The sequence below is a fragment of the Marmota marmota genome, unplaced genomic scaffold (assembly GCF_001458135.2).
Source record: "Marmota marmota marmota unplaced genomic scaffold, marMar, whole genome shotgun sequence".
NCBI classification, from domain to species: domain Eukaryota; kingdom Metazoa; phylum Chordata; class Mammalia; order Rodentia; family Sciuridae; genus Marmota; species Marmota marmota.
This window is the reverse complement of record NW_025999869.1, coordinates 3,439,185-3,464,166: the sequence shown is the minus strand read 5'-3', so window position 1 is coordinate 3,464,166 and position 24,982 is coordinate 3,439,185. Positions and strand designations below refer to the sequence as shown.

General features: G+C 39.5%; 1 protein-coding gene across 2 annotated transcripts in view; it reads right to left on the bottom strand.

The window, feature by feature from the left end:
* Positions 1-15,279, bottom strand: part of Fbxw11 (F-box and WD repeat domain containing 11) — a 111,701-nt gene extending 96,422 nt beyond the window's left edge. Inside the window, exon 1 of one of the 2 annotated variants that reach the window (XM_015492621.2) lies at positions 14,876-15,279. The gene's annotated coding sequence lies outside the window, so the exon portion shown is untranslated. The remainder of the gene's footprint in view (positions 1-14,875) is intronic. The other variant, XM_048815515.1, reaches the window with a different exon arrangement.
* Positions 15,280-24,982: the final 9,703 nt, after the last annotated feature.

Here is a 24,982-nt window from a genome sequence, read left to right as displayed (position 1 = left end):
CAAAATTTGTCCCTGGGATCACATAGGTTTCAACTAAAATAAAGAGGGAGATGAGTTCTGGGGTCAGAAAGTTTGGAAAATGTTGGTAAACTCATTATTAAAATGACAATTATCAATTTGATTTCCAAGAGGAGGAGATTACATGCAGCATTTACTAAATTTACTTGACCACAGGAAGCAACTAACAGAAATAGTTATCCTATTAATCACTGCTTACAACACAGGAAAAGAGGGAGGGAAGGGGAGAAGGAAGGACAGATGGACAGCAGTTAAGGCCACTGATATCTCCTTCAAAAGACAGTTAAGTAAAGTGAAACTACCTGGACAATTTTTACAAGTCAATGACAGTATAAAAATATAATCTGGAGGGAAAGAGGGAAAACAGGGATGCTTTCTCAATTTTTTTGAAAGGAATTTATGTTTGATTTTAAGATCAAATTGTTTATGCTTAGTTATTGAAACAAAAAACACCAAGAATTTAGGGAATGAATTAATTTACTTCAAAAGCACATACAGACTGGATACTAGATAGTAATTCTCATCTGCCCTCCCAAGTTTACTCTTTCATTCAACTAGCGGACTGTTTGGCCAGTACTACGGCAGACGCTGGAAATAAACAGAATGTAACAGAAATGATCTTTGTACCCCTGGAGATTACTTTCTAGCAAAAGAGTTGACTGTCTAGCAGAGGAATACTCAATACATTTATCAACTACAATTTTGTGAACAGCTATAAAGAATAAAGGGGTGAATGCTGCCAGAGCTTTATAAGGGAGCCTAACCTATAAAGGTACCAGGGGACCTAGACCCAGTCCCTGGGGAACTGAGCTCAACTGGAAATGACAAGCACAGGCTAACTGGTCCAGGAAGAAGGGAAGTGAAGCCTCCCTAAGAGTAACAGATGACAAATGACAAAGCTTTCAGGTACTCCTCAGTAAGAAGCTGATACCCTTGAGGAACAGGAACAAAAGAAGAAGAAAAAAAATCACTGGGACTGAAGTACAGAAAGTAAGTATGAGAAAGAACAAAACTAGACAAGAGGGAAGAGGAAAAAAGGTGTCAAGGTTGGGGTTTCTGACTACATTTACTTGACCACAACTAAAATCATCAAAGGAACATCAAAATAAAGGACAACCCACACTGGCACTGGACACCTGGCTAGGGTGCCTTCTATGTACATAAATCTTTCAAGGAATTTCTATAAAATATAATATAGCCCAGTGCAGCAGTGAACACCTGTAATCCCAGTGACTTGAGAGGCTGAAGCAGGAGGATTGCAAGTTCTAGGTAGCCTGGGCAACTCATCCAGACCCTGTCTCAAAAAAAAAAAAAAAAAATTAAAAAGCCAGGGGTGTGCTCAGTGCTAAGTGTTTGCCTAGCATGAGTGAGACCCTGGATTGAACACCCAGTACCAAAAAAAAAACACCAGAAAAGACTGGACTGGGAATAGCATTCACTGCACGTAAGAAAGCAAAGCCCAAGGGAGAAGTGCAAGGATCTCCTACAAAACCCTACCTTCTGACTCACAGCAGAAATGGCTGCAAAGGAAGGAAGAACGTCCTAGAGCTGTGGAGACTTCTGCAGCTGGCTTCAAGATGGCACTTTCAATCACCAAAAGGAGCACCACCCAGCCACACCAAACTCCCAAGCTCCTACCCCAAGATTTTCTTCGGCCATACTCCCCACCACCTGGATCCAGAGCTGTGGCAGGATACTACCCTTTCTTCGGGACATTTCCCTTTCTTCACAAAAGAAATACAAACCTGATGTCACTAGTAATTAAAAAACAAATCTTAAAATTCTTTAATCAAATTAGGATATTTTTTAAATTTGAAAATTCTAAAACAGGGGTTTGGGGATAGAATACATGAGGCCCTGAATTCAAGCCCCAATATCACAAAAACAAAAACTCTAAAATAGCATAAACCTGGAGTCAAAAATGTTTTCCACTCAAGAGAATATGGTTTGTCATGTCATGTTCACAAAGACAAGCAGGAAAGTGGGCACAACTTCTGGTTATGTAAAATACACATGCTCTTCAAAAATCCTCACCTAGCCAGGCACAGGAGGTGCCTATTAAAAACAAATGTATGAGAAAGAGGCCATATTGTTTAGTTTTCAAATAATTATATCTGTAAAGTAAAACAATTATACATGTGAAAAACAAATACGTACAAAACATACATGGAAGAAATGTGTGTGTATAAGAAGAAGAGGAGCAGGGGTTGTGGCTCCATAGTAGAGTGCTTGACTACCATTGGTGAGGCCCTGGGTTCAATCCTCAGCACCACATACAAAACAACAATGATGAAAATAAAGGTTAAATTCTTTAAAAAGGAGGAGGAGGAGGAAGAGGAGGAGGAGGAAAGAAGGCAAGGCACAGTGACGCATGCCTGTAACCAACCAGCAGCTCAGGAGGCTGAGGCAGGAGAATGGCAGATTCAAAGTCAGTCTCCACAACCTAGTGAGACTGTCTCAAAAAATAAAAAAGAGCTGAGGATATGGCCCAGTAGTTAAACACCTCTGGGTTCCCAAAAAAGAGAAAGAGAGAGGAAAAGAAGAGGAAGAAGAAGAAGACCACATACAAAAAATTATAAATAAAAATAGTTACCAGGAAACTTTTTGGGTTTTTATTTCTTATTTTACATTTTTTCCTATAATAAATATAGATTATGTCCATAAAAAGAAAATATAAATTCTGTATCAAAATGATAGGAGGCCATTGTTTTGGACTAAGCTCCTATACTAGGCCTCAAGAGACCAGACTAAAAATCAAAATGGAGTCACCCTTGCTAAAAGTCCACATCACCCAACCAAAATTAAGTTGTTACATGACCTTACTAGATATTAAGAGAATGAGAGAGAGAAATTTCTTAAACAGCCAATCAACATGACAGTGAAGTTCCCTCTGCTTTAATCTTGAATCCTTTAATCCATAGGATAACCTGAAGTAACCTGATATAGCCATATTTTTCTATTATTCTGTTTCCCTGTCTCCCACCTAACAAGGAAAGTAAGTTTAAAATGACCAATCCACTTGCTTGCTTTTTGTTCTCTTTCTGCCTCGTTCAGCCCTCCTCTATCTATGAAACCAATCTCCTCTGCTCAGCTCATTAAAACAATTATTCTACTTTTAAAAAGTAGAATAGTGGTTCTAGAATCACAAAATCAATCAAGATTTTTAAACCAAATTTGTTTTGATTTTGTTTGTGGGGAGATTTTCTTTAATAATTTAGCATTTTCCCCCATACTAGGCATGGAATCCTAGGCCTCTACACATACTAGACACACGCTCTACCTCCAAGCTACACTCCCTGCTCTGCAACTGTTTTTAACATACATGTAAATTATGATGCTAAATTAACTGAATAACTACATAAGGGGGAAATGAGCCTTGATCCAACCTCGAATATAAGAAACAATTATTTTGGAATAGAAAATTACAAAATTTCTAGAAGAAAACAGACTGTCCCCAAGCCCTTGAGAATAGGTAAAAACTTTGATTATAGGACACACACACACACACCAAAAAAAAAAAAAAAAAAAAAAAACAGGTTCTATGAAGAAACTTGAATAATTGGACTTAATATTAAAACCTCTGACCACCAAAGTGCAAGACTGCACCATGTGCACCTGACAGAGGACTCCTTTCCAGACTCCCCCAAGGAAGACAACTGTTAAATAAAAACTACAGCTCACTATTTTTGGGGTAAGCTCCTACTTGAGGACCCAAAAGACCAAATAAAGAAGTAAAGTCACCCACACTAAAGTTCCATCTCACCAAGCTGAACTGCTCCTCTGACCTGCTGAGAAAGCAGGATTCAAGAGAGAACTGGCAAGCACCCTCAGTTAGAACTGGCCTGAAAATGAAGTTCCCTCTGCCATAATCCCTACACAAAAAGGTAAACTGAGATATACAGATGCCTTTTTCTACACTGACTTCCTGTCACCACGCTACAAAAGGAAGGACTCCCTCCCTGAGATGACCAATCTGCTTTTTGCTCTGTTTCTGCTTCCTTCAGTCCCTTTCTGTCTATAAGACCAGTCTCCTCTGCTTGGCTCATGTCAACGGTTACTCTACTGAATAAAATGAAGTGTTGCCTGATTCTTATTGAGATCTTTAAACTTTTCGACCTTTGATATAACCTGATTTTTTTTAAGGATTAAAGACTGGAAGACAGCAGAACACAGTGGCTCAAGCTGATAATCCCAGCTACCTGGTAGCCTGAGGCAAGAGAATGGAAAGTTTGTGACCAGCCTGGGCAACTCACAAGACCCTGTCTCAATCAAATAAAATGTTTTAAAAGGCTGGGATGTAGCTCGGCAAAGCACTTGCACGGTCACTTCTCTAAAAATCATATTCAAGTGGACAACAGACAAATGAAAAGATGGCCAACATCATTAGTCACTATGGAAATAAGTTAAAACCATAATCAGATACCACTTCACATCTACCAGAATGGCCAGAGTTAAAAAGGCTGACAGTACACTGCTGCCCTAAGAGTAAGAATGCACAATCACCCTGGGGGAAGATCCACTGTTTCTCAAAAAACTAAACATATGTTTGGCCTCTGCTGCCTGCTGTGCCTGCTCTCCACCCCCTGCCCCTGGCACAAGAACTTCTAAAACCCTTGGAATTCCCTGAATTATAGCAATGAGCAGACCACCACTTCTAATTCAAAACAAGCCACTTTTGACTAGGCCTGAGCTTGGGCTCTTGGAGGATGGGGTCTGGCTGCCAGAGGAATCAACCTCGTTGGTATCTCTTAATCTGATTAATTATTTGTGTTCATCATAATACTCTTTGATCAAAGGAACATAAATGTTTCCCTGAATTCTGTGAGTTTTTACAGCAAATTACTGAACATTAAGGGGTCACAGGAAATATAGGTGGCATCCTGAGGTTTTGCAACTGATGCATAAAAGTGAGGGAAGTCCTGTGGGATCTTCTAACTTCAAAGATCCAAGGTTAATTTCAGGTAAGGTCAGCAGTGAATTGAATTACAGAACGACCAGTCAGTGCATGCAAAGAATTGGAGAGCTACTTGGTGAGGACAAAAACAAACACTTGGTGTCAGAGTCATTGTTAGATTTTTGTTTTGTTCTTTTTTTTGTTAGAGTTTAGAAAAACAGCATTTTCCTTTATACATACACTATTCCAGCAAATCCACCCCTAGGTATGACTAGGTGAAAACAAATATCCTCACAAAAAAATCTCATAAAAATATCCACACAAGTTCTATTCACAATAATCAAATACCGGAAACAACCTAAAGACACCTCAGTAGAATGAATAAACAAATTGTTATGTAATCATCTAATGCACTAAGCAATAAGAAGGAATGTACAACCAATAAGAATGAACCTCAAAAATATGCTGAGCAAAATAAATCCAACATGACCAAGTACCTGCATTATGTACATGGTATGTGACTCCACCTATGTGAAATTCCAGAATGCATTGAACTGATCTGTAGCTGCAGAAAGCAGGTTACTTGGGGGTAGGGGCAGAAGTGGGCAAATGACTGACTGCCAAGTTCCCCTGGAGGGAACTGTTGAGGGGATGGAAATGTTCCATATTTTGATTGTGCTAATGATGATATGAGTGTATATATTTCTCAAAACCCAAAACAGCATGCTTACAATGAGTACATTTTATTGAATGTCAACTATAAAAAGGTTAATTAAATAAAAAGCAAACAAAAACTACAATATAAATACCACTTCATACCCATTAGGATGGCTAAACAGAAACAACTACCAGTGATGACTGAACTCGCCATCGGAGACAGGAGTGTGAACCGGCACAGGCGCTAGAGAGGCACTCAGCAGTAGCTACTGAGGTTAAATATATGCCCACCCTCTGACCTGGGGATTGCACTCTTGGGTTTTTTATATCCAACAGAAACAAATGCCTATGTCCACCTTAGAAGTGGGACCCATAATAGCAGGCAAAAATTGGAAGCAACCCAAATTTTATCAGTAACAGCCAAGTATTGAGCAACCCAATTATTCAAGCAACCAAAAAAAAGAATAAACCATGGATTATACATACATTAGAATAATACACCAGAAAAAAACTACAGCTACACAAAACAAAGTGGATGAACTTGACAAATGTAATAATGAACTGGGGAACAAAAATGAGCATAACCTGTATGATTTAAAAACTGATAGTGATGGGGCTGGGGTGGTGGCTCAGGAGAGCGCTCACCTAGCACATGCAAGGCCCTGGGTACTATCCTCAGCACCACATAAGATAAGTAAAATAAAGGTACTGTATCCAACTATAACTAAAAAACATCTTTAAAAAAAATGACAGTGAAAGAGATCAGAACAAGATGTTTGGGAGGGTCCACTGACGGGGTAAGGTACAGGCCACAGGAAGCCTTCAAGGGCTCTGGAAGTGCACTTGACCTGGGGTTGGTGGTACACTGTATGCTATTTCACTTATGTAAAAATTCACTGTGCCGTGCACCTCAGATGTATGTTCTTAATAAATTTTTATCCACAATAAAAATACACTTGTAGAATGCCCTTTTGACAACCTTTGTTCATTTTCTGACGCTGGGCTTCATGTTCATTTCACTCCATGTCAAGTGGAGGGTGATACAAATATCCAGAATAAAGGCACTGGCAACGGGGAAGCCAGGCCCTGACTGATGAAGGATTTCCAGCAAAATATTTACACTGTAGATGGCCATAACATGGTGCAGTTTTAAGCACACAGGGCAGGGTCTTGTAGATTCACTATCTTTTTTTTATTAACTTACAGAGATTGAGAAAATTAAATATATTTTATATATATATAAATTAAAAATATTTAATATATTTGAAAATTTATCTCCATAATTATAAGAAAAGTGATAGAAGAAAAAAGCATATTTACTTCATATGCAATTTTCAAAAATACAGCCAGGTTGAAGTTAACATTGTTTGTCAAATATGTTAATCACATGTCACAAAACAACTTTACATGGTGACAACAATGCATGAAACTATCACTACTGTCTTCCAAAGTTAACCAATAGATTATAACAAGTGGCTAACTTCCAGAAGATTTATGAATGCGAAACTTCTTAGGAACAGGACTCCTCGTCTGTGCTTCTGTTTTATAGTGCGGAGGCCTGCAGACACTGGGCCAGTGCTCTGCCACTGAGCAGACCCCATCCCCAGCACCCCATGTGTTGAGAGCAGGATTTACACTCTTGTTGATACATACACATATACTATCATATCTGTCAATACAACCTATCCACTCTATGTCTAAAACGGCTCACTTCCTCCTCTTCATACCATCTGTTACCAGCCTGTCATTTCTTTCCTGGAATATTCCAACAGTCTCCCTGCTCCAATTTATCCTGTTCTAATCCGGCCTCCAAAATCTCTGTCAGAGTGATCTTTTAAAGCACAAATTTGCTCAAACTTCCATAATCAACTCCCCTCTCAAGCCACATCCACCACCCTCATACCTCCTTTGATCTATTCAGGGATCACAAGCTCAAAAGCTTCTATGATCAACTAGAGTGAGGACAGTCTTATGGGGCAGTGACAAACAGAAAAATACAAACTCTGACCCAAAAGGGCAATGACAAGCCCCAGTTTTCAAACAAAACCAGAAGTGTTTTGACATAAAATGTCCCAAATTTAAAATATGTACAAACCAAATAAAAGAATTGTTTGTGGATTTCTTTTATCCATAGGCTACCTACCCGTCTGTAATCTATGACCTAAAGGAAAAAGTCCAAGATGTGGTCATCATCTACTATGCCAAATGCATCCACCTCAGTCCCTTCACACAAGCTGTACTCCAACAATTCACAGAACCACTTCCTTGCTCCTCCTCATACAAACTGACTACCAGACACTGTTTACATGGCTATCTTTGCTATGCCCCCCCCCCCCGCCCCAATACATCCAGGTCTAATTTCTGTCCAGGCCTCAAAGGGTAACTTCAAAAAAAGTCCCTCATGAGGGACTGGGCTGTAGAGCTCAGTAGTAGAGCACTTGCCTAGCATGTGTGAGGCACTGGGTTCAATCCTCAGCACCACATAAAAATAAATAAATAAAATAAATGTATTGTGTCCATCTACAACTAAAAAATATATATTAAAAAAGTTCCTCGTGAAATTTCCTTTTTTCTAACTCCCATAACCTGTATGACTACTTCTCATGATCCTTACCAGTTTTCACATAATGCTATAATTTTTTATATAAAAGACTGCAGAACAACTGGAAGCAAAGTGTGCACCTGCTTCTGTTCTGCATTCCTGTATTATCAGAGTGTCTAGAACAGAGTACATGCTTAATAACAAATGAATGAAACTGACCATTCATGTAACCATGTGCACCACAATTTGATGGCCATTGTATCAATAAGCTCCCTTCCATTTTCCCAATCACAGGCTTCAAGTAAAACTGAACTTGAAGCCAAACAACATAGGGTGCAGAGGCAGGGACAACTCACCACAATGATTTGGGTTCCTAATAGGAAATCACTGGGGACTAAAAAGAACTAGAAGCCTCTTGGAGAAACAGCTGATCCAACTCTGCAGGAAAGCACAAGGTGAGCCTGGGACATCCTGTGCCAAAAAGCCAGGAAATACACAAAGACTAGGGGGTCCTGGAAAAAGGAAGCAGGATTCTATCCCCAGCAACTGACAAAACAAATGAATAAAGGACCAAGAGTTACCAGAAGGGGCCCTCATTAGCCAAATCTGGGACAATTCGAGCATCAGTAAAGATCATATCTGATTGCTAACACGCTGAATTAACAAAAGCCCACGGGTATGGTGACACAGACAAGGAAAGTGGAGAAACTCTGTGAATGCTAGTTCACAAACGTAGAATGAAGGACAATAAGAAAACCACAATCTTGTAACTCATGTTGTAATAACGGACTTCAGGATTAGGATGCTGACATCACTGGGTAAAAAGTTGTAAATGAAAAGGGTATTTATGAGGTGCCAAAATAGTGTCCCATAGATTCCTCTCTAATAACACAAATCTGTACATTCAATATGAAGAGATGTGGCTACTGTCACCGTAGCAGTGGGATCGAGTTTAGCACAGCCCCTAAAGAGACAGCCTGACAGTAAGTGCCCCCTGGTGTGACTCAACATCAGAGGCCTTCACCTATGAGGAAGCACTCCTGCCAAAATGTGTCGCATGGATACATCTTACCAAACGTCCAGCTTACAGGAGGTATGGGAGCGACAGTTACAAGTTAAATGATACTATGAAGAAATACTCAAATGAATACAGAAGGCTGCACCTCCTGTATGAGAACTAACTGAACTGCGCTCTTCAAAGAAATTAATACTAGGAAAAGAGGAAAAAGGTAAGAAAAAGGTAAAAAATAGTTTCTTACTATTCTGAATTAAAAAACAGTAAAAATGCACAACTAAATTCACTCTGCATGGATCCTGCACTCTGTATGGTTTGGGGCTTTTTGAAAGGAAGGAGATGCTACAGAAGACATTCATGGGATAGCTGGGAAAATTTAAACTTGACTAAATTTCTTTCACCATGTTAGAGATTAAGCCCAGGGCCTTGCACATGCTGGGACAGTGCTCTACCTCTGAGCTATACCAATATCTCAAAGAGTCTATTCAGAATGCCTCCTCCAAGAATCTGCCCGGAACATATCTGTACTGTCTCCTTCATGTGTGAAATGACATAAAGTTATTCTTTATAACATCACATTTAATAGCAAAAGACAGGAAATAACGCACATATGCATCAGTAGACTAGTTATACAAAACATGGTATATGTGTATAATAAATCAACACATACCTTTTAAAGGATCACCTCAACAAAACATGAAAGCTCTTTGGGAATGGATATGGAAGATGATTAATCATGTTTTACATTAAAAAGGCGGGGAGAGTGCTGGGGTAGTGGCAGTGGTAGTGCACTTGCCTAGCACGTGTAAAGTGCTGGGGTTCGACCCTCAGCACCACATAATAAATAAAATAGGACTGGGGCTGTAGCTCAGTGGTAGAGCACCTGCCTCACATGTGTGAGGCACTCACTGAGTTCAATCCTCAGCACCACATAAAAATAAATATATTGTGTCCACTACAACTAAAAAGGAAAATATTTTTAAATAAATAAATAAATAGAGTCATAGGGCTGGGGATATATCTCAGTTGGTAGAGTGGTTGCCTTGCATGCACAAGCCCTGGGTTCAATCCCCAGCACCACAAAAATAAATAAATAAATAAATAGGTGGGGTTATTATGTCCATCTACAACTAGAAGTACATAAATAAAAATCTAGGTGCAGATCAGTGTATAGAGACATATAGAGGAAGGTTACACAGAAATGTAGAAGACTTTTTTCATTTGCTAAGTACTTCCTATTTGTATTAAATTTTGTGTCACAGATATATTTCATTGATTGATGAGTTCATTAGCTGTAATGAACTCCTGTCTCCATTGGAGTCTGAAGTAAGTATATATAGTGAAAGCAGAATATAGTAAAGATCTGCTTAAAAATCCCTGCCACACTGGAGACCAGCACAGCATCTCAATAATTCCAACGCAGCTAATTTTCACCCTAATTCTGGAACAGTTCACTGTTTCTTCAACTGACAATAGGTAAAATTGCTTGTATTTGGGCCTCAGACTGTGGTATAAAAAAAGTGTTTCTTAACAGGTGCATTGATGCATGCTATATATAATCCTAGCTACTCTGGAAGGTGAGCCAAGAGGATCCCAAGTTTGAGCCCAGTCTGAGCAACTTAGAAACACCCTGTCTCAAAAAATTAAAAATAAAGGGCTGAGGAGGAAAGCACTTGCCTAGCATGTATGAGGCCACAGGTCAACCATGGTGGGAGCGCAGGGACAAAATACCATAATCACAGCTAAATAAAAAGCAATCGAGAATTTAGGCTGAGAGAAGGGCAAGTTTCTATTTAGATTCTTTTAACTCTGTTTAGATTCTTTTTCTCTTGTTTTTGTAATCACATGCATAAAATTGAATTTCTGTAAATGTACATAAGTTGTATAAAGACAACTGTGAGTTTTTAAAAACACATTTCAGGGGCTGGGCTTGTGGCTAAGCAGTAGAGCACTCGCCTAGCACATGCAAGGCCCTGGGTTCAATCCTTAGCACCACATAAAAATAAATAAATAAAATGAAGGTTTTGTGTCCAACTACAACTAAAAAATAAATATTAAAAATAAATAAAATAAAAACACATTTCAAAAACTGTGCTTCTAGTAATTAAATGGAAGAAAAAAATCACAACCCAAGTACAAAAGGTCTATAATTTGCTCACTAGGAATGGGCAGTAGTTGGTTATAACAGAATTCCCAGGTCAGAATGAAAAGGAGAGATCGGTAAGAAGACCTCTCAGTCAATATCATGTACACTCTCAGGTTCTGGTCCCGTAGCTCTGGTAGCCCACCCTTTTATGTTGACATGCCCATAACCAATGTACACATTCTCCAATCTGCATTTGAACAATCACGTTACCTGAACTAAGGTAAAAAGTAGCTACTACTGAGGCTAGAAACTCTCAAACATTTCTCACCCTGCACTCTTTGGTGAGCTCCAAACCAATATTCCTATTAGATACTCTACTTGAGGCTATTTACCCACAAGGAACTCAAGTTCACTGCAACCCAAAGTGAACTCATTCCTTCTCCTTCCCCAATCTCTTCCACTAGTATTTCCTACCCTGGGGGGGGGGGAGGAATTCATTCAGCTGCCCAAGCCAAAAACTAAAGAGTCACACTATCGTTCCTAATCTCTCCTTCTACTCCATCCTTTCCAAACCTAGCCCATCCTTATCATCCTCACTGACAGTGCTCTGGTTCACCTTCATCACTGCTCAGTAGACCAGAGGTCTTCCTGCCTTCAAGTCTCCCCAATCCATCTTTGGCATATACCTGCTAAAATTAACTTCCTAAAATACAAAGTTGGTTATGTTACTCTTTCTACTTCAAAAACAGAAAGAGAATAACAAGTCCCAAAGTAATGATAAAAACAAGCACTACTTAATAACATGATGCAATGCAAACAGAATCTACACCAGGCATATAGCCTTCTGAACATGTCCCTATTCTACAAGGTACTGTATGACCACATTAAATAAGCTAGTATAAAGAGGCCACAGGAAAGCAAAGAAATTTCAACTGTTTTCTTAGAGTTGAAAGCAATACAAAATGAGTCACAGCAATGATGAAGAAACCTTAAGGAAAACAAAAGGGCTCTCAGACTTGTAAGTTAAGAGTGCATTCAAGCTGAATATACTGACTTATCTAAAAATGAATGGCCTTAATCGGAGAAAGATCTGGGAAGCAAAAGCAAACTGAGAAGAAAAAGAGGTTTGGCCATTAAGAAAAAACATCCATACCCAGAGTAAACTGAATGGGGTTGTCTCAATCCCACCAGCAGATATCTCACCTCCTCAGCTGAGTTCATAAGATGACCTACTAGGTAAAGTTTACCTACAGAAGGACAGGGCTGCAGCCATTTGGCTTAAGTCTGAAGGTTTCTCTCAATTAAGCTGCCATATAAGTTAAGATCTAGTAAGCAAATCTGTCCACCAGTAAAAGAACATACTCATCATGCTAACACACGTACATCATTGTCAATTCATAAATTAGAATTCTGGTTTTCCCCATCAGTCTTGTAAGGATGGTTACTATATTAGTACAACTCTGGAATAAGAAGCTGCTCTGAGCATGCTAATCAGATCAGATTTTCTGAGGATGCTAACCAAGGACCAAATCTAGGATGATAATAAATTCTACAATTTAATTAAATAAAATGTAGGATTCAGGTACTGAGTTGCAGAGCCACATTTCAAAAATTACCACATGTGACTAGTCACTGCCACACTGAAGAGCACAGATACTGAATATTTCTTTCTCTTTTTTTTTTTTTTTTTTTTTTTTTTTTTTTTTTTTTGTGGGGGTGTGGGGGATCAAACCCAGGGCCTCACACATGCTAGGCAAGCGTTCTACTATCGAGGCACAATCCCAACAGAAGGTTTTGTTGCAGAGCACGATTTTGAAACAGAACCTCAACTAACTTCCTATGCGTTCTCTTGGGAAACAGCCTAATAGCCTAAATGCTGATACAGAACCTGCGCCCTTCTAAGCAGGTAAGAAATACACATTCAACTGCTTCCTTTGCCTTGGCAATGACTGCTGAGTCAGAACACCACAGTTTCAGTCTTCAGGATCTCAGTTCCTCTATCTGCTCTGAACAATCCTCTAACTTGGAGGCAGAACAGCAGAGAGGCTAGAAGTCCGTTCTCTGTGCCAGATGCCCGGATCCAAACCTCACTTTGCTTCTGTAAGACGTGGGGCCCTGAACATGTTGTTTAACTATTCTATTCTTCAGTTTCCTCATCAGTTAAGTAGAACCTACCTTATCAGGTAACCATAAAGACAAAATGAGTTTAAAAGGGAATAAATCAGGGCTGGGCTGTGGCTCAGTGGCAGAGCACTTGCCTCGCATGTGTGTATGAAGCACTAGGTTTGATCCTCAGCACCACATAAAAATAAATAAAATAAAGGTATTGTGTCCATCTACAACTAAAAAAAATACTTTTTTTAAAGAAGGAATAAACCATGCTCCATAGATAGGAAGCACCCAGTTGTTGTTATCTACCATTATTTCTACTGGTACTATTGCCGCCGCCAACACCGCCACCCCTCCAACAGCCCTCAGGTGACAAATATGAAAAATGTCACCAAGGAGAAATATTAGCAAATGCAAAGAAATTAAACTAAAACAAGGATCACAAAGTCAGAATGTGGTCAAAAAGAAAACTGTATAAGATTATAGGGTATGAAGTAATCTAGAGAGAATATTAAATACCAAAGTTATTTTGTCGAAACAGCTGCCTGACAAATCACACGGCAAAATTGAGCAGATGAGCCATTTAAATAACCAATAAATACTAAAAATGAACTGGGAAGACACAGGTTTGAGTTCACTAGACCAAATGATACTTTTTTATAAAGCACTTTTTGACATTTAAATATACTGCCTTACACTCCCTTAAATTACATCTATGTTCACTGGATGAAAGCATTGGAGAACTTCTGATTTTTCAGTAGGCAAGCAGAGCATCAGGCATGATTAAAATGCCACATGCCACACAATGCCACATGCCACACAATGTCCCTACACGACTTGAAGTGAAAAGTCGCTGCAGAAAATCAAACTGGAAATCCAGAAGTTGAAGTACAAATTTCAGCAAATGGAGTAAGATGGTAAGACCCAAAGTGTTGGGAATACAAAATGCAATTGTAAAGCCTGGATGTGCTACTGGCTAGCTGTATGACCCTGAGCAACTTGCCCTTATTTAATGCTCACCAGCCTCATTTAGACTTCTCTAAAACACAGGTGAAGCACTAGGCCAATTAAGAAATACATGCAAAAGCCTGTAACTGGCCTGGCATTTAGCACATCTCTCAATAACAATTGCTACAGTTGCTAAAACTTCCTTTGAAGACTCCCAAGAGTCCTAAGGACAAAAGACCACTATTACATGGTAACTACAGAAAGTAGTTTTACCAGATATTGCCTGTAAATTTTGTGTGATGCCTCAAAACGACCATGTGTTCCATATTTAATGAGCTATCCCCCCATCCAAAAAAATTCCGTTTACAGTACTGTCTAGACTATAACTAAAAACTACTTAGGCCTATAATTGCATTTCTTACACTGAAACAAAGTTTTTTACTAGCAGTTCCATCCCTGATCCCCACTCAAACACACACTAAGCACAAATATCTAGTATTTCTTTCTTCCCCTAGTAATGAAAAACAGAAAGAAAAAGATTTTTTTTTAAGTTTCTTTCAGTGATGTGAGTTCCACAAAACAAAACAATACAGGGTAATCGCTTACCTGGAAAATATTTTGTACTTCAGATCCACCAATCCAGAATGAATGGGGGTACTCCCTTTCAGACTAGTCTGAGAAAAGACAGCAGTCAAGCATCTTCCAAGATTCTTTCCGTTTACTGTATCCAGCTTTCTTCAACAAAATCCCAAACATGCACTTCGGTAACTGTTGAAAGACAGAAAGCAATCCATACACCCACCATGGCACCAGCGGCAAAGGACAGCCACCAAGGAATGGAAGGAAGGGTCAATGAAATGGTGGATCTGAGGTACAGAAAGAAGGCGCAGCCCAAGTCAGGTACTGGCATCAAAGGCCTGCGGCAGTATTCCTCCTCAGCAAGAAACTCCGAGGCAAATAATGAAGCGGCTCTAATGGTAGTATGTACTTGCAATAAATAGCATGCAATTTCCAAATGAAAGCAAATAAAAACTGACCCAACCATCCACATAAAGTGTCCTTTATCTGTTTCCTAAGACAGCTCCTTCACCATTACAAAACGCCTGTCAATCAAAATGAATGAGATGGGAGGGTTCAAATACCTCCCAATAAAGATACTTACTTAAGCACCTTTCAGAGCAATCTTTTGGTTTGCTACACAAAAGACATCAAATCTTCACATATCACCCAAATCCTCAACCCTCAGCTGCCATACAAAACATTTTAGAAGGATTTAAGAGTAAACTTCTATTCAATAAAGGCCAATACCCAACAATGGCCAGTCAGCAAGTAAACAAGGAAAAATCATGAAGGACAATAAGAAACAACTAGGGCACACCCTTAAATATTAAGTCCATTCCATATTACATGAATTTTTTTTCTACCATACCAACTCTTCCCTTAGACTGAACTATAAACAAACTACATGAAAGAGAAAAAAGCATCCAATAAGATGACACAGAGAAAATTTAAAAGTTGAATTTATTTGCACATAGATTTGCTCCTTCCTCGACTGCCACACTACTGTCAAAATGCTCTTGCTGTAATTATAACACCTGCCTTTATTGCTAATGGGTCAGGCCCTCCACTTTAATTACCCATATTTAATTCTCAAAGAAGAGCAGAAAGAAACAACTTGCCCAGACTCCAGTCTACTAGATGGCAGAGCCAACACCCCTCTTCACCACTGCCCCCCATGTCCAAGGGTCAGAAAGGATGGGATTCCTGGGACCTAAGCTTTACTTTTGAAAGTCCTAAGTTAATGAACATGGGAAGTGAGAACTTCAGAAACACACCAATAGTAAAAACTCCAGCCTAGCTGAACCGGTTGAGCCATGCTGAGAGGCAAACTCTCCAGATCTTGCCACTTAAAAAAGCATTTCATTACCAAAGAGCCACAGAGTTCTAAGGCCTATAATATAATGCTAAAACAAAACACATTATGATGGTGTGTAAGCATTCCTTGTGTTTAGCTGTAAAGTCTGTCTGTGACAAAGAATCCCAAATTCAGTTGAACCCAAGTAACTTTCACACTTTAAGATTTGTTAACAATCCATAGGCAATGACTAAAGACAATTTGATCTTTCACACTGTGGGCAAAGCAAATGAAGTCAATGAAATCCCAGCCTATATTAACCTCACCATAACCATCAAATGGAAATCTCTTAATACAACTTAAATGAGTTCACGTAAGTAAAATCCCAGGCCAAAAAAAAAAAAAAAAACGAGTGATAAGTTTCTCCCATGATATTACTCAAGTCAAGAATAAATTGGAAACCAAATTTTGATAAAAGTAGCTAGTAAGCTATGGCTAACAGTTAATTACTAAAGCAATATATTATATTTTCTCAGAGTATTACTTACTGTTATATTCAAAATGCAGAACAAGTGATAGCAAAGCACAACCACAATTTGACAGATTCATTTCTGAATCTCTTGACTCCTCAGGCCCTTTTTCAGTACTGAGTTAATCTTTCCTCCTTTCCTTCAAAAAAAAAAAATTCATTTCTTCTTCAATGCCTAACTGATGGCAAGCCTCATGCTAGAGACACTAAGATCAACAGATGCCAGACAGCAGTGCCAGGACTGAGTTCTTCCTGTCCCAGCCTCTTTTTCTTTATCTCTCTCAAGTAGGCATTTTGGAGAACCAAAGTATATTTCATTACTAGTTCTAAAAACCAGTTAAATGTTCTCAATTATTAAATAAATTTTAAAAATACTCAAGTTCCTTTTCCTCAACAGTAGAGCCCTCCTGAAATGTTTTCTTTTCCTTCTCTGGGTCCAAAGCTTTGCACTAGGCCTCCTAGTTCTTCATACTCACAGGGGCACCTTATCTGCTCATGAGCAGACTCCTCTTTTTCCCCAGATTCCATGTTGGCAGCCCTCTGTTCCTACTTCACAGCTCTCCAGACTGTGAAGGTTTTCACTGTTGACTAACCAGGACCGGGAATTTCCTAAAAATGCTTCCTGCTGACATCACAGAAATCTACAATCTTTGAGTTTTGCTTAAACAGTAAGACCAGGGTTAGAGACACCCTACTGGACTGTCAGGTCTCCCTGGTTGTCTCTCATTTGCTTACAAAGACAAACTTCCTATTAAGCAATTGCAATCAAGCAGAAACTTAAAAGAGTGTAACAAGCTCATTCTTGACCAACTGGTTTTTCCCCCAACTAATTCAATGAACAATAATATAACTCATAAGGAAATCTTGCTTATTCTGTTAAAGGTCAAAACCACCAGCTTTGCTAAGATAAGAATCAGAATTCAAAATCAGAATTCAAAAATCAAACCAGGCACAACACCTATAACAATTACACCTGTAATCTTGGGAAGCTGAGACAGAGGATGGCATGTTTGAGGTCAGCCTCAGCAACTTAGCAAGGCCCTAAGCAACTTAGCAAGACCCTGTCTTTTCTTTAATATTCTTCTAGTTGTAGATGGACACAATACATTTATTTATTTATTTATTTATTTGTTTGTTTATTATGTGATGCTGAGCAGATCAAATCCAATGTTTCAAATGTGCTAGGCAAGCACTCTACCACTGAGCCACACCCCCAGCCCTAAGACCTTGTCTTAAAATAAAAAATAAAAAGGACTGGATTTTTAAAAAATTGAAAATCCATAATTTCCCATAATGTTCTTGTAAACTAATCAACAGCTTCTTTCTACCATGATACCTAAAACAACTCAGTGGGTTCTTGCTGTAGTTACAACAGAGATCTAATCAGGCCAAATTGATGCGTCTTAGTAACCAACCGTAACAATACCTCCCAGATTTTCCAAACTAGTAGCAATACAATGTGATTTCATCATTTCCCCCAAAGATGGCTTATTAAATATATGGCTAAAAGCAAGGAAATGTTAGGCCTCTGTAAAGCTTTACAAATAAATACATGCTCAACTCAAGTGAAAAAATTAAAACCACACCATCTGTCTTGATTTTGCTTCACAAAATATGGTCCCTGTATTTGCAGTCAAGTTAGAAAGGCAGCACTGCTGAAAAGCAAGCTCTGCAAGGTCCTTCCCTGACAGCTCTTCAACAACCTGGAGCACTACCCAAGTCTCCTTACACGTACAGACAATCAAAAGCACCACAGAAGGGTTTCCTGGAAGGCCACATAGCTCACAGTGACAGAGAAGGAAAGGAGCTCAGGTGTCACTCTACAGCCCATGCCCTTTCTGCTACTAAACCATGTTTTTTAAGGTCAGAGAACACGTAGGGTTATTCAACAAATTCACGAAGACATAAAAGCAACTTGGTTTCCTCAATTCTTTGCTAGCAATCACTATGGGATGTATGTAAATCAATCTGCATTGTGTAACACTGCAAATCATGTTTGAAATGTGTCTGAACATCCTGCGCTCCACCCAACATCTGCCACTTTCCCTCACTAGTCTTTCTCCTCTATTCATCTCTACCTTATCTTAAATCAAAAGGAAATCTTAAAAGGTTTCATTGCATGAAAAAAAAAAAGGCTAACATTAATTTAAATCAATAAATACCTACTGAGCACCCACACAAGGGCTCAGCATTGTGAAGGAGTAAAAGGACTGTCAGATACAGCCTCAGGAAAGTAATGTAACCCAATCACAAATTTCTATAGTATTCAGTAAGATATGATGAATCCCATAAAAATTAAGATTACTGTGAGAAATTAATAACAGATGAAAATTTCCAAAAAGACAAGATGATTAAGATAAAGGCAGAAAGCATAATATGTGAAAACAATCACCGGGAAAACTCAGTTCTACATTTACTGAACACCTCTAAGAATGCACTGTGTGTATGAAGGAGTCGTGTGCCACAGGAAGATGAATAAAGATCCCAATTCTCTTAGTCCAGAGTATGTTAAGTACTACAAGACGAATACAAAGTGCCAGAATTCCTTCATTTAATTTAAGAATGATTACTAGGTACACAGTGCTACAGATATAAAGCAAGATGGTATCAGCCACTGTAACACAACTAACATCAAAAGAGGTGTCATCTGTTGTGTTTTGTGGGTTGATAGGGTTTTATCAGCATAAGTATAAGAGAAGATTGCTGAGATGTGACCTAAGCCAATTTGGCCAGAGAGCCACCTCTTAAATCAGTTCACACCACTGTTGTCGCAGGAAATGTCATGAACAGAATTTGGAGGACCATAGTCCTCCAATCTTCAACTGGAAAATAGAATTAAGTGAAGAAAGTCAAGGGGAAAAACCAGAAGGGAGATTGAGATCTAAAGGGAGACCAGATGTAGAATCACTAGGACCGGAAATGCTTTCTTTCCCATAAAGGGCAAATATCACAAGGAAGACCTACCATCCCAAGAGCTCACAAAGAAAAATACTTTGTTTCTTGAATTCAGAGGCCCAAACAGCACTGCTCATAGGAGTGTATGTGCTGTACAATGGCCTGGTAATTTCTCTGGGATCTGTAAAATAGAGTATCAGTAGACTAAGACCTGAGTTCAGGAACATGTTTATCCTCATCAAATCTGAAAGGACATGTAATCTACTACAAAATCACAGACAAATACATCAGTATTTTAGGTACAGCTTCTTTAGGCAGGTCAATGAGGTCTATAAATATATATGTGGTTTATTTCATTTGAACCCCCACTGAAATCTGTGTCTATTTAATCTGCATTTGGGAAATTAGCATACCACTGAAGGTATATGAGGACAAATTATGGTAACAAAAATCCAATTTCTTGATAGAGTCACTAGACAATCCACTTTCATGGCTTAGAAAATCACCAAGAGGGAAGGGGAAAAAAGGATCCAAAAAGAGAGAGACGAAAATTTCCAATAACTTCTCTTATCAGTTTCTTTTATCTCCTTGGCCCTGTAATCTGCCTGTACTTCAGCAACTCTAAAAATAGCATTTATATCACAATTTAATAAGGACTAATGTATTTTAATCTATATTACTTCATTCAACAATTCAACCACTTTAGAGATAACACAGAAAGGAAATGACTCACATAAGGTCACTTAACACAGGGGAATCATTCAACATCTAATAATGGAGTATAGCTCATCATTAATTGTGCAAAGGGAAAAGAGATCTGCTCGCACTCATAAAGAAAGCAGGTTTAAGGCTGGAGATATAGCTCAGTTGGAAGAGTGCTTGCCTCGCATGCACAAAGCCCTGGGTTCAATCCTCAGCACCCCAGGAAAAAAGAAAACAAAGAAAAAAGCAGGATTAGTTTTTAAACTTTTTACATTAATTTTCTTGATGTAAAAGACTAACCATGTTTCTCTCCCAATCAGCAGTTCTTGTGAGTGCTTTCTAAAGATGAGTGACTGAACATCAAATCCTATTCCTAACTCAAGAGTTAATAAATACATGATACATAATGCACAGTCTGCATTCTCTCCAGCAAAGCCTACCAGGAACTTTCTATATTTCCAAAATGGATTACCACTCTTCTATTTCACTCATAATACAGCTGACAGTATCGAAGTCAGAAGTTTGAAAAACAGGCCTACAAAATAGGTAAAGCACTGGGCCAATATAAGGTCATGAAAGTCATGTGGTGGTATTCACTATCAGCAATTGAAAATTTAGTAGAGACTATAAGCTTTTGATTGAGACAACTGAAGTCTGACTCCCATGCCAAAGGTTAGGGGGAGAAGCATCTTTACTGTACCTAGGCCTCAAGGAGGAACAATCACAAGAGGGTAGATGAAATCTGGAGATTTAATTATTCTACTATATGTATGTATATGTGTGAACATATATATATATATTTTTTGGGGGGGGAGGGGGAGTGCTAGAACTGAACTGAAGGACTTTTTTTTTTTTTTTTTTTTTTTGGATGCTGGGGATTGAACCCAGGTCCTTGTGCATTTGAGGCAAGCACTCTACCAACTGAGCTATATCCCCAGCCCTGAACTCATGGACTCCTAAATGCATTCTACCACTAATCTATGTCCCCACCCTCAACCATAACCATAACTAGCTTTATTTCCTACTAATCCAGTAATAAATGATCAGTGGTAGAGTGCTTGCCTAGCATGTGAGAGGCCTGGGGTTAGATCACCAGACCTGGGTTCCATTCTCAGCACTTAAAAAAAAAAAAACAAAAAAAACAGTAATATTTTCTCAAAAGTGCAAAAAAGAAGAATCAACCAAGAAAGTAGAGGGATGATGTAAAACAGTGGATGTGTAACCGATGTGATGCTGCAATCTGTATACGGGGTAAAAATGGGAGTTCATAACCCACTTGAATCAAAGTGTGAAATATGATTTGTCAAGAACTATGTAATGTTTTGAACAACCAACAATAAAAATTAAAGAAAAAAAAGAAAGTAGAGGGATGAGATTAAGAAATGGAGAACTAGAAATGTGTTCCTCTTTTTAATATAGCACGTTCTAGAACATCACATGAAAATGATCTTGTTAACCATTGATTACTATAATTACAAATTTTGGGCTAATAAAATTATTCTGAAGCTATCTAATAAAAATCTAAAATATTTCAAGCTCTGGGCTTCCAAAATACCATCAGTTTAACCATTCCCCTTCTTCAATTATGTCATTTTAAAACCAATATAAAAAATTTTTTTTAATCTACTTCTGAAAATTGTAATTTTTTTTTTTTTTTTTTTTTAGAGAGAGTGAGAGAGAGAGAATTTCTTTAATATTTATTTTTTTTTAGTTTTCGGCAGACACAACATCTTTGTTTCTATGTGGTGCTGAGGATCGAACCTGGGCCGCACACATGCCAGGCGAGCCCGCTAGTGCTTGAGCCACATCCCCAGCCCGAAAATTGTAATTTAAATGTAGTGAACTTTATATACAGAGATATGAAAAATTGTGGTATATATGTGTATTAAGAATTGTAATATGGGCTGAGGTGGTGGCTCAGCAGTAGAGTGCTCGCCTAGCATGTGCAAGGCCCTGGGTTCGATCCTCAGCACCACATAAAAATAAAAATAAAGGTATTGTGTCCAACTACAACAACAACAAAAAAAAATTTTAAAAAAAAGAATTGTAATGCAAAAAACAAAGTACAAATGTATAAAGGCATAAATTGACATGAACATACTTTCTACAGAGATACGAAAAATTGTACTCTATATGTGTAATAAGAATTGTAATGCATTCCATTGCTGTCGTGTATTTTAAAAAATAATAAAATCAATTAAAAAAAGAAGATAACCATTAAAGGGAAAAAAATGTAGTGAATACTAAAGCCACATGCAATTGGACTGTAAGGCATTATCATTCTGCATTTGATCCTGGATTTACTCAATCAGTGGGTTAAGCACCTGTGTCATCTATTACACTAACATAAATACATACATGTTTATGAGAAGGGTCATCCAAGTCTCTTATCTAATATCCCTTTCAAGAAATATCCAAACACTTAAGTGAAAAGATATTTTTAAATTGATGGTAACTATGAAACTCTTTTGTTAAATTTTATAAGAATCTTAGTTTAAATCCTAGTTTACAATATGATTACATGGTTTACTATCATATAAAATCAAAACTTTTTATTTATTTAGGGGGGGGGGGTTTGCTAGGGATTGAACCCAGGGCCTTATGCATATTAAGCACATGCTCCACCACTGAGCTGCTCCCTCGGTCCTGAAATCAAAACTTTTTAAAGTTTATAAGCATAGAAAGTCAGCAAATTTATTTTTGTTGTTGTTGTTGTTGTTGGACACAATATCTTTATTTTATTTTTATATGGTGCTGAGGATCAAATTCAGGGCCTTGCTCGTGCTAGGCAAGTGCTCTACCATTGAGCCACAACTCCAGCCCGGAAAGTCAGCAAATTTAAAAACCAGTTTTAAAATGTAAAGACTCCTCCCCCCTCCAACCATATACTCAAAGGCACTGACATGGGTTACATTGTATTTATTCTAATTCTTTTGAAAATAAAGACATTTTAGTTATTTTTTTTAATTGAATGGAAACAGAAGGAGTGCAGAACAGCACTCAGAGGTACTAAGTTACAGCTTTCCAATATGAAAAACTCCTCCTGTTTAAAGAACATATATTCTACATCCTTAAAAATGTGTACGTCACTCCAAGATATTTAAGATATTTTGCCAAAATAATCCACTACAAAAGGTGCCAAATATCAAACTGTTGACCAGTTTGATAAATTATGCTGAAAAGGAAAAGTTACTCAATTAATGAAGATCAAATAAAAACCCACAGGTGACATGATCCCTTTGAAAACAGTCACACCTACATGCGGGCGTGCACAGGCACTCGCACAAATCAGATACTACCAAAGGTTTTCCCCTCTAGTTTTCAAGAATGCTGGATTAGTCTAGTTCTGTGAATTATGCAAATAATAGCAAATATTAAACTCCCTTTGTATTTATGCTACTGTACTTCCATTTTTAAAACATGCATCTCAAATCCCCAGATACCATCATCCACAAAAACCATGCAACTATCCAACAGACTTTCAGTGTCACCATTTATTATTTATAGCATTAAATGGGGGAAGTGGCTCTGATGTCACCAACCCTACCCGTGGAATCACTGACTCAAACATTTTCACCCAGGAGAAGACTGGCTAGGAAAACATTTTGCTAGGTTAAGTAGATTCTTTCACCTTTCCTTTCAACCCTGGGGTAGAAATTGTTACTGTGTTAGCATAGATACAAAGAAACTGTCAAGGTTTCCACAGGAAGAAACCCTGCGCAAGTCCACTTGCTGAGGGAAAGACTTCCTCCCCACTCTCCAGAGCCCGTTTGATTTCCCTAATGTTCAAACTGCCAGGTAATACCTGCCATATTTTCCTTCTTCCACTATATCACCTACTAATTAGCAAATTCCTCACTTTTACTAGCCACTCTGTGTGTTCTGTTTCTAAAAACCCTTTCTGGCTCCAAGTCAGTCCTAAGGCAAAAAAAAAAAAAAAAAAAATTAGGGGTGTCACTGGACCAGGGAGACTAGCATGGCTACTAACAGTTTCTAACAGAAAAGGGATCGCTTCCCCAGGGGCCAAGGACTCCCCCTCCCCCCTTTTAAGAAGAAAGCCCGGGTGGCAGCTGAGTACGCCCCCAACCCCGGTTCCCTAAACTGCTCGGAAAACGTAAAGTTGCGGTTTTCCTTTCCTGGGGGATGGAATCCGGAGCACCTGGGGCCTCGCTAGGAGAACACCCCACCGCCGCTGGGAAGCCCTTTGTCCGAGCAGCCCGACACCGCAGGGGCCCGGAGGGAGGCCCCTCTCCGCCACAGCCGGGCCGGGCCGCCCACCCCCCGGCCCCACGGGGCCTACCTCGGCATCCGCACGGCCGCGGGCCAGGGCAGTGGTGCCGGGAGCCCCGCCAGGACGGCGGGCCCGAGGGCCTGGACCTCTCCTCCGCACCCCTCCCACCATCTCCCGTGGCCTGGCGGGGCTCGGAGAGTGGTGCGGGCCGGGCCGGGGACACTCGGCAAATCCCCTCCGCAGAGGGAGAAGGCGAGGCCAGCGCGCGTGCGACCGCGGCCACAGCGAGCGAGCAAGGCCGCCGTGGCCGGGCCGGGCCGGGAGGGGGCGAGCCGCGGGCACCGAGGGGGCCGGGCCGGCCGAGAGCTCCGGGGCGCGGGAGGCCTGCGCCGAACCCGAGCGCGGGGAGGCGGGGGCGCCGCCTGGGCCGCGGCGGCGGGGCCGGGCCGGGCTCTCGCCGGACGTTGGGTGGGCAGGCCCGCCCGGGGCCGGACGGAAGAG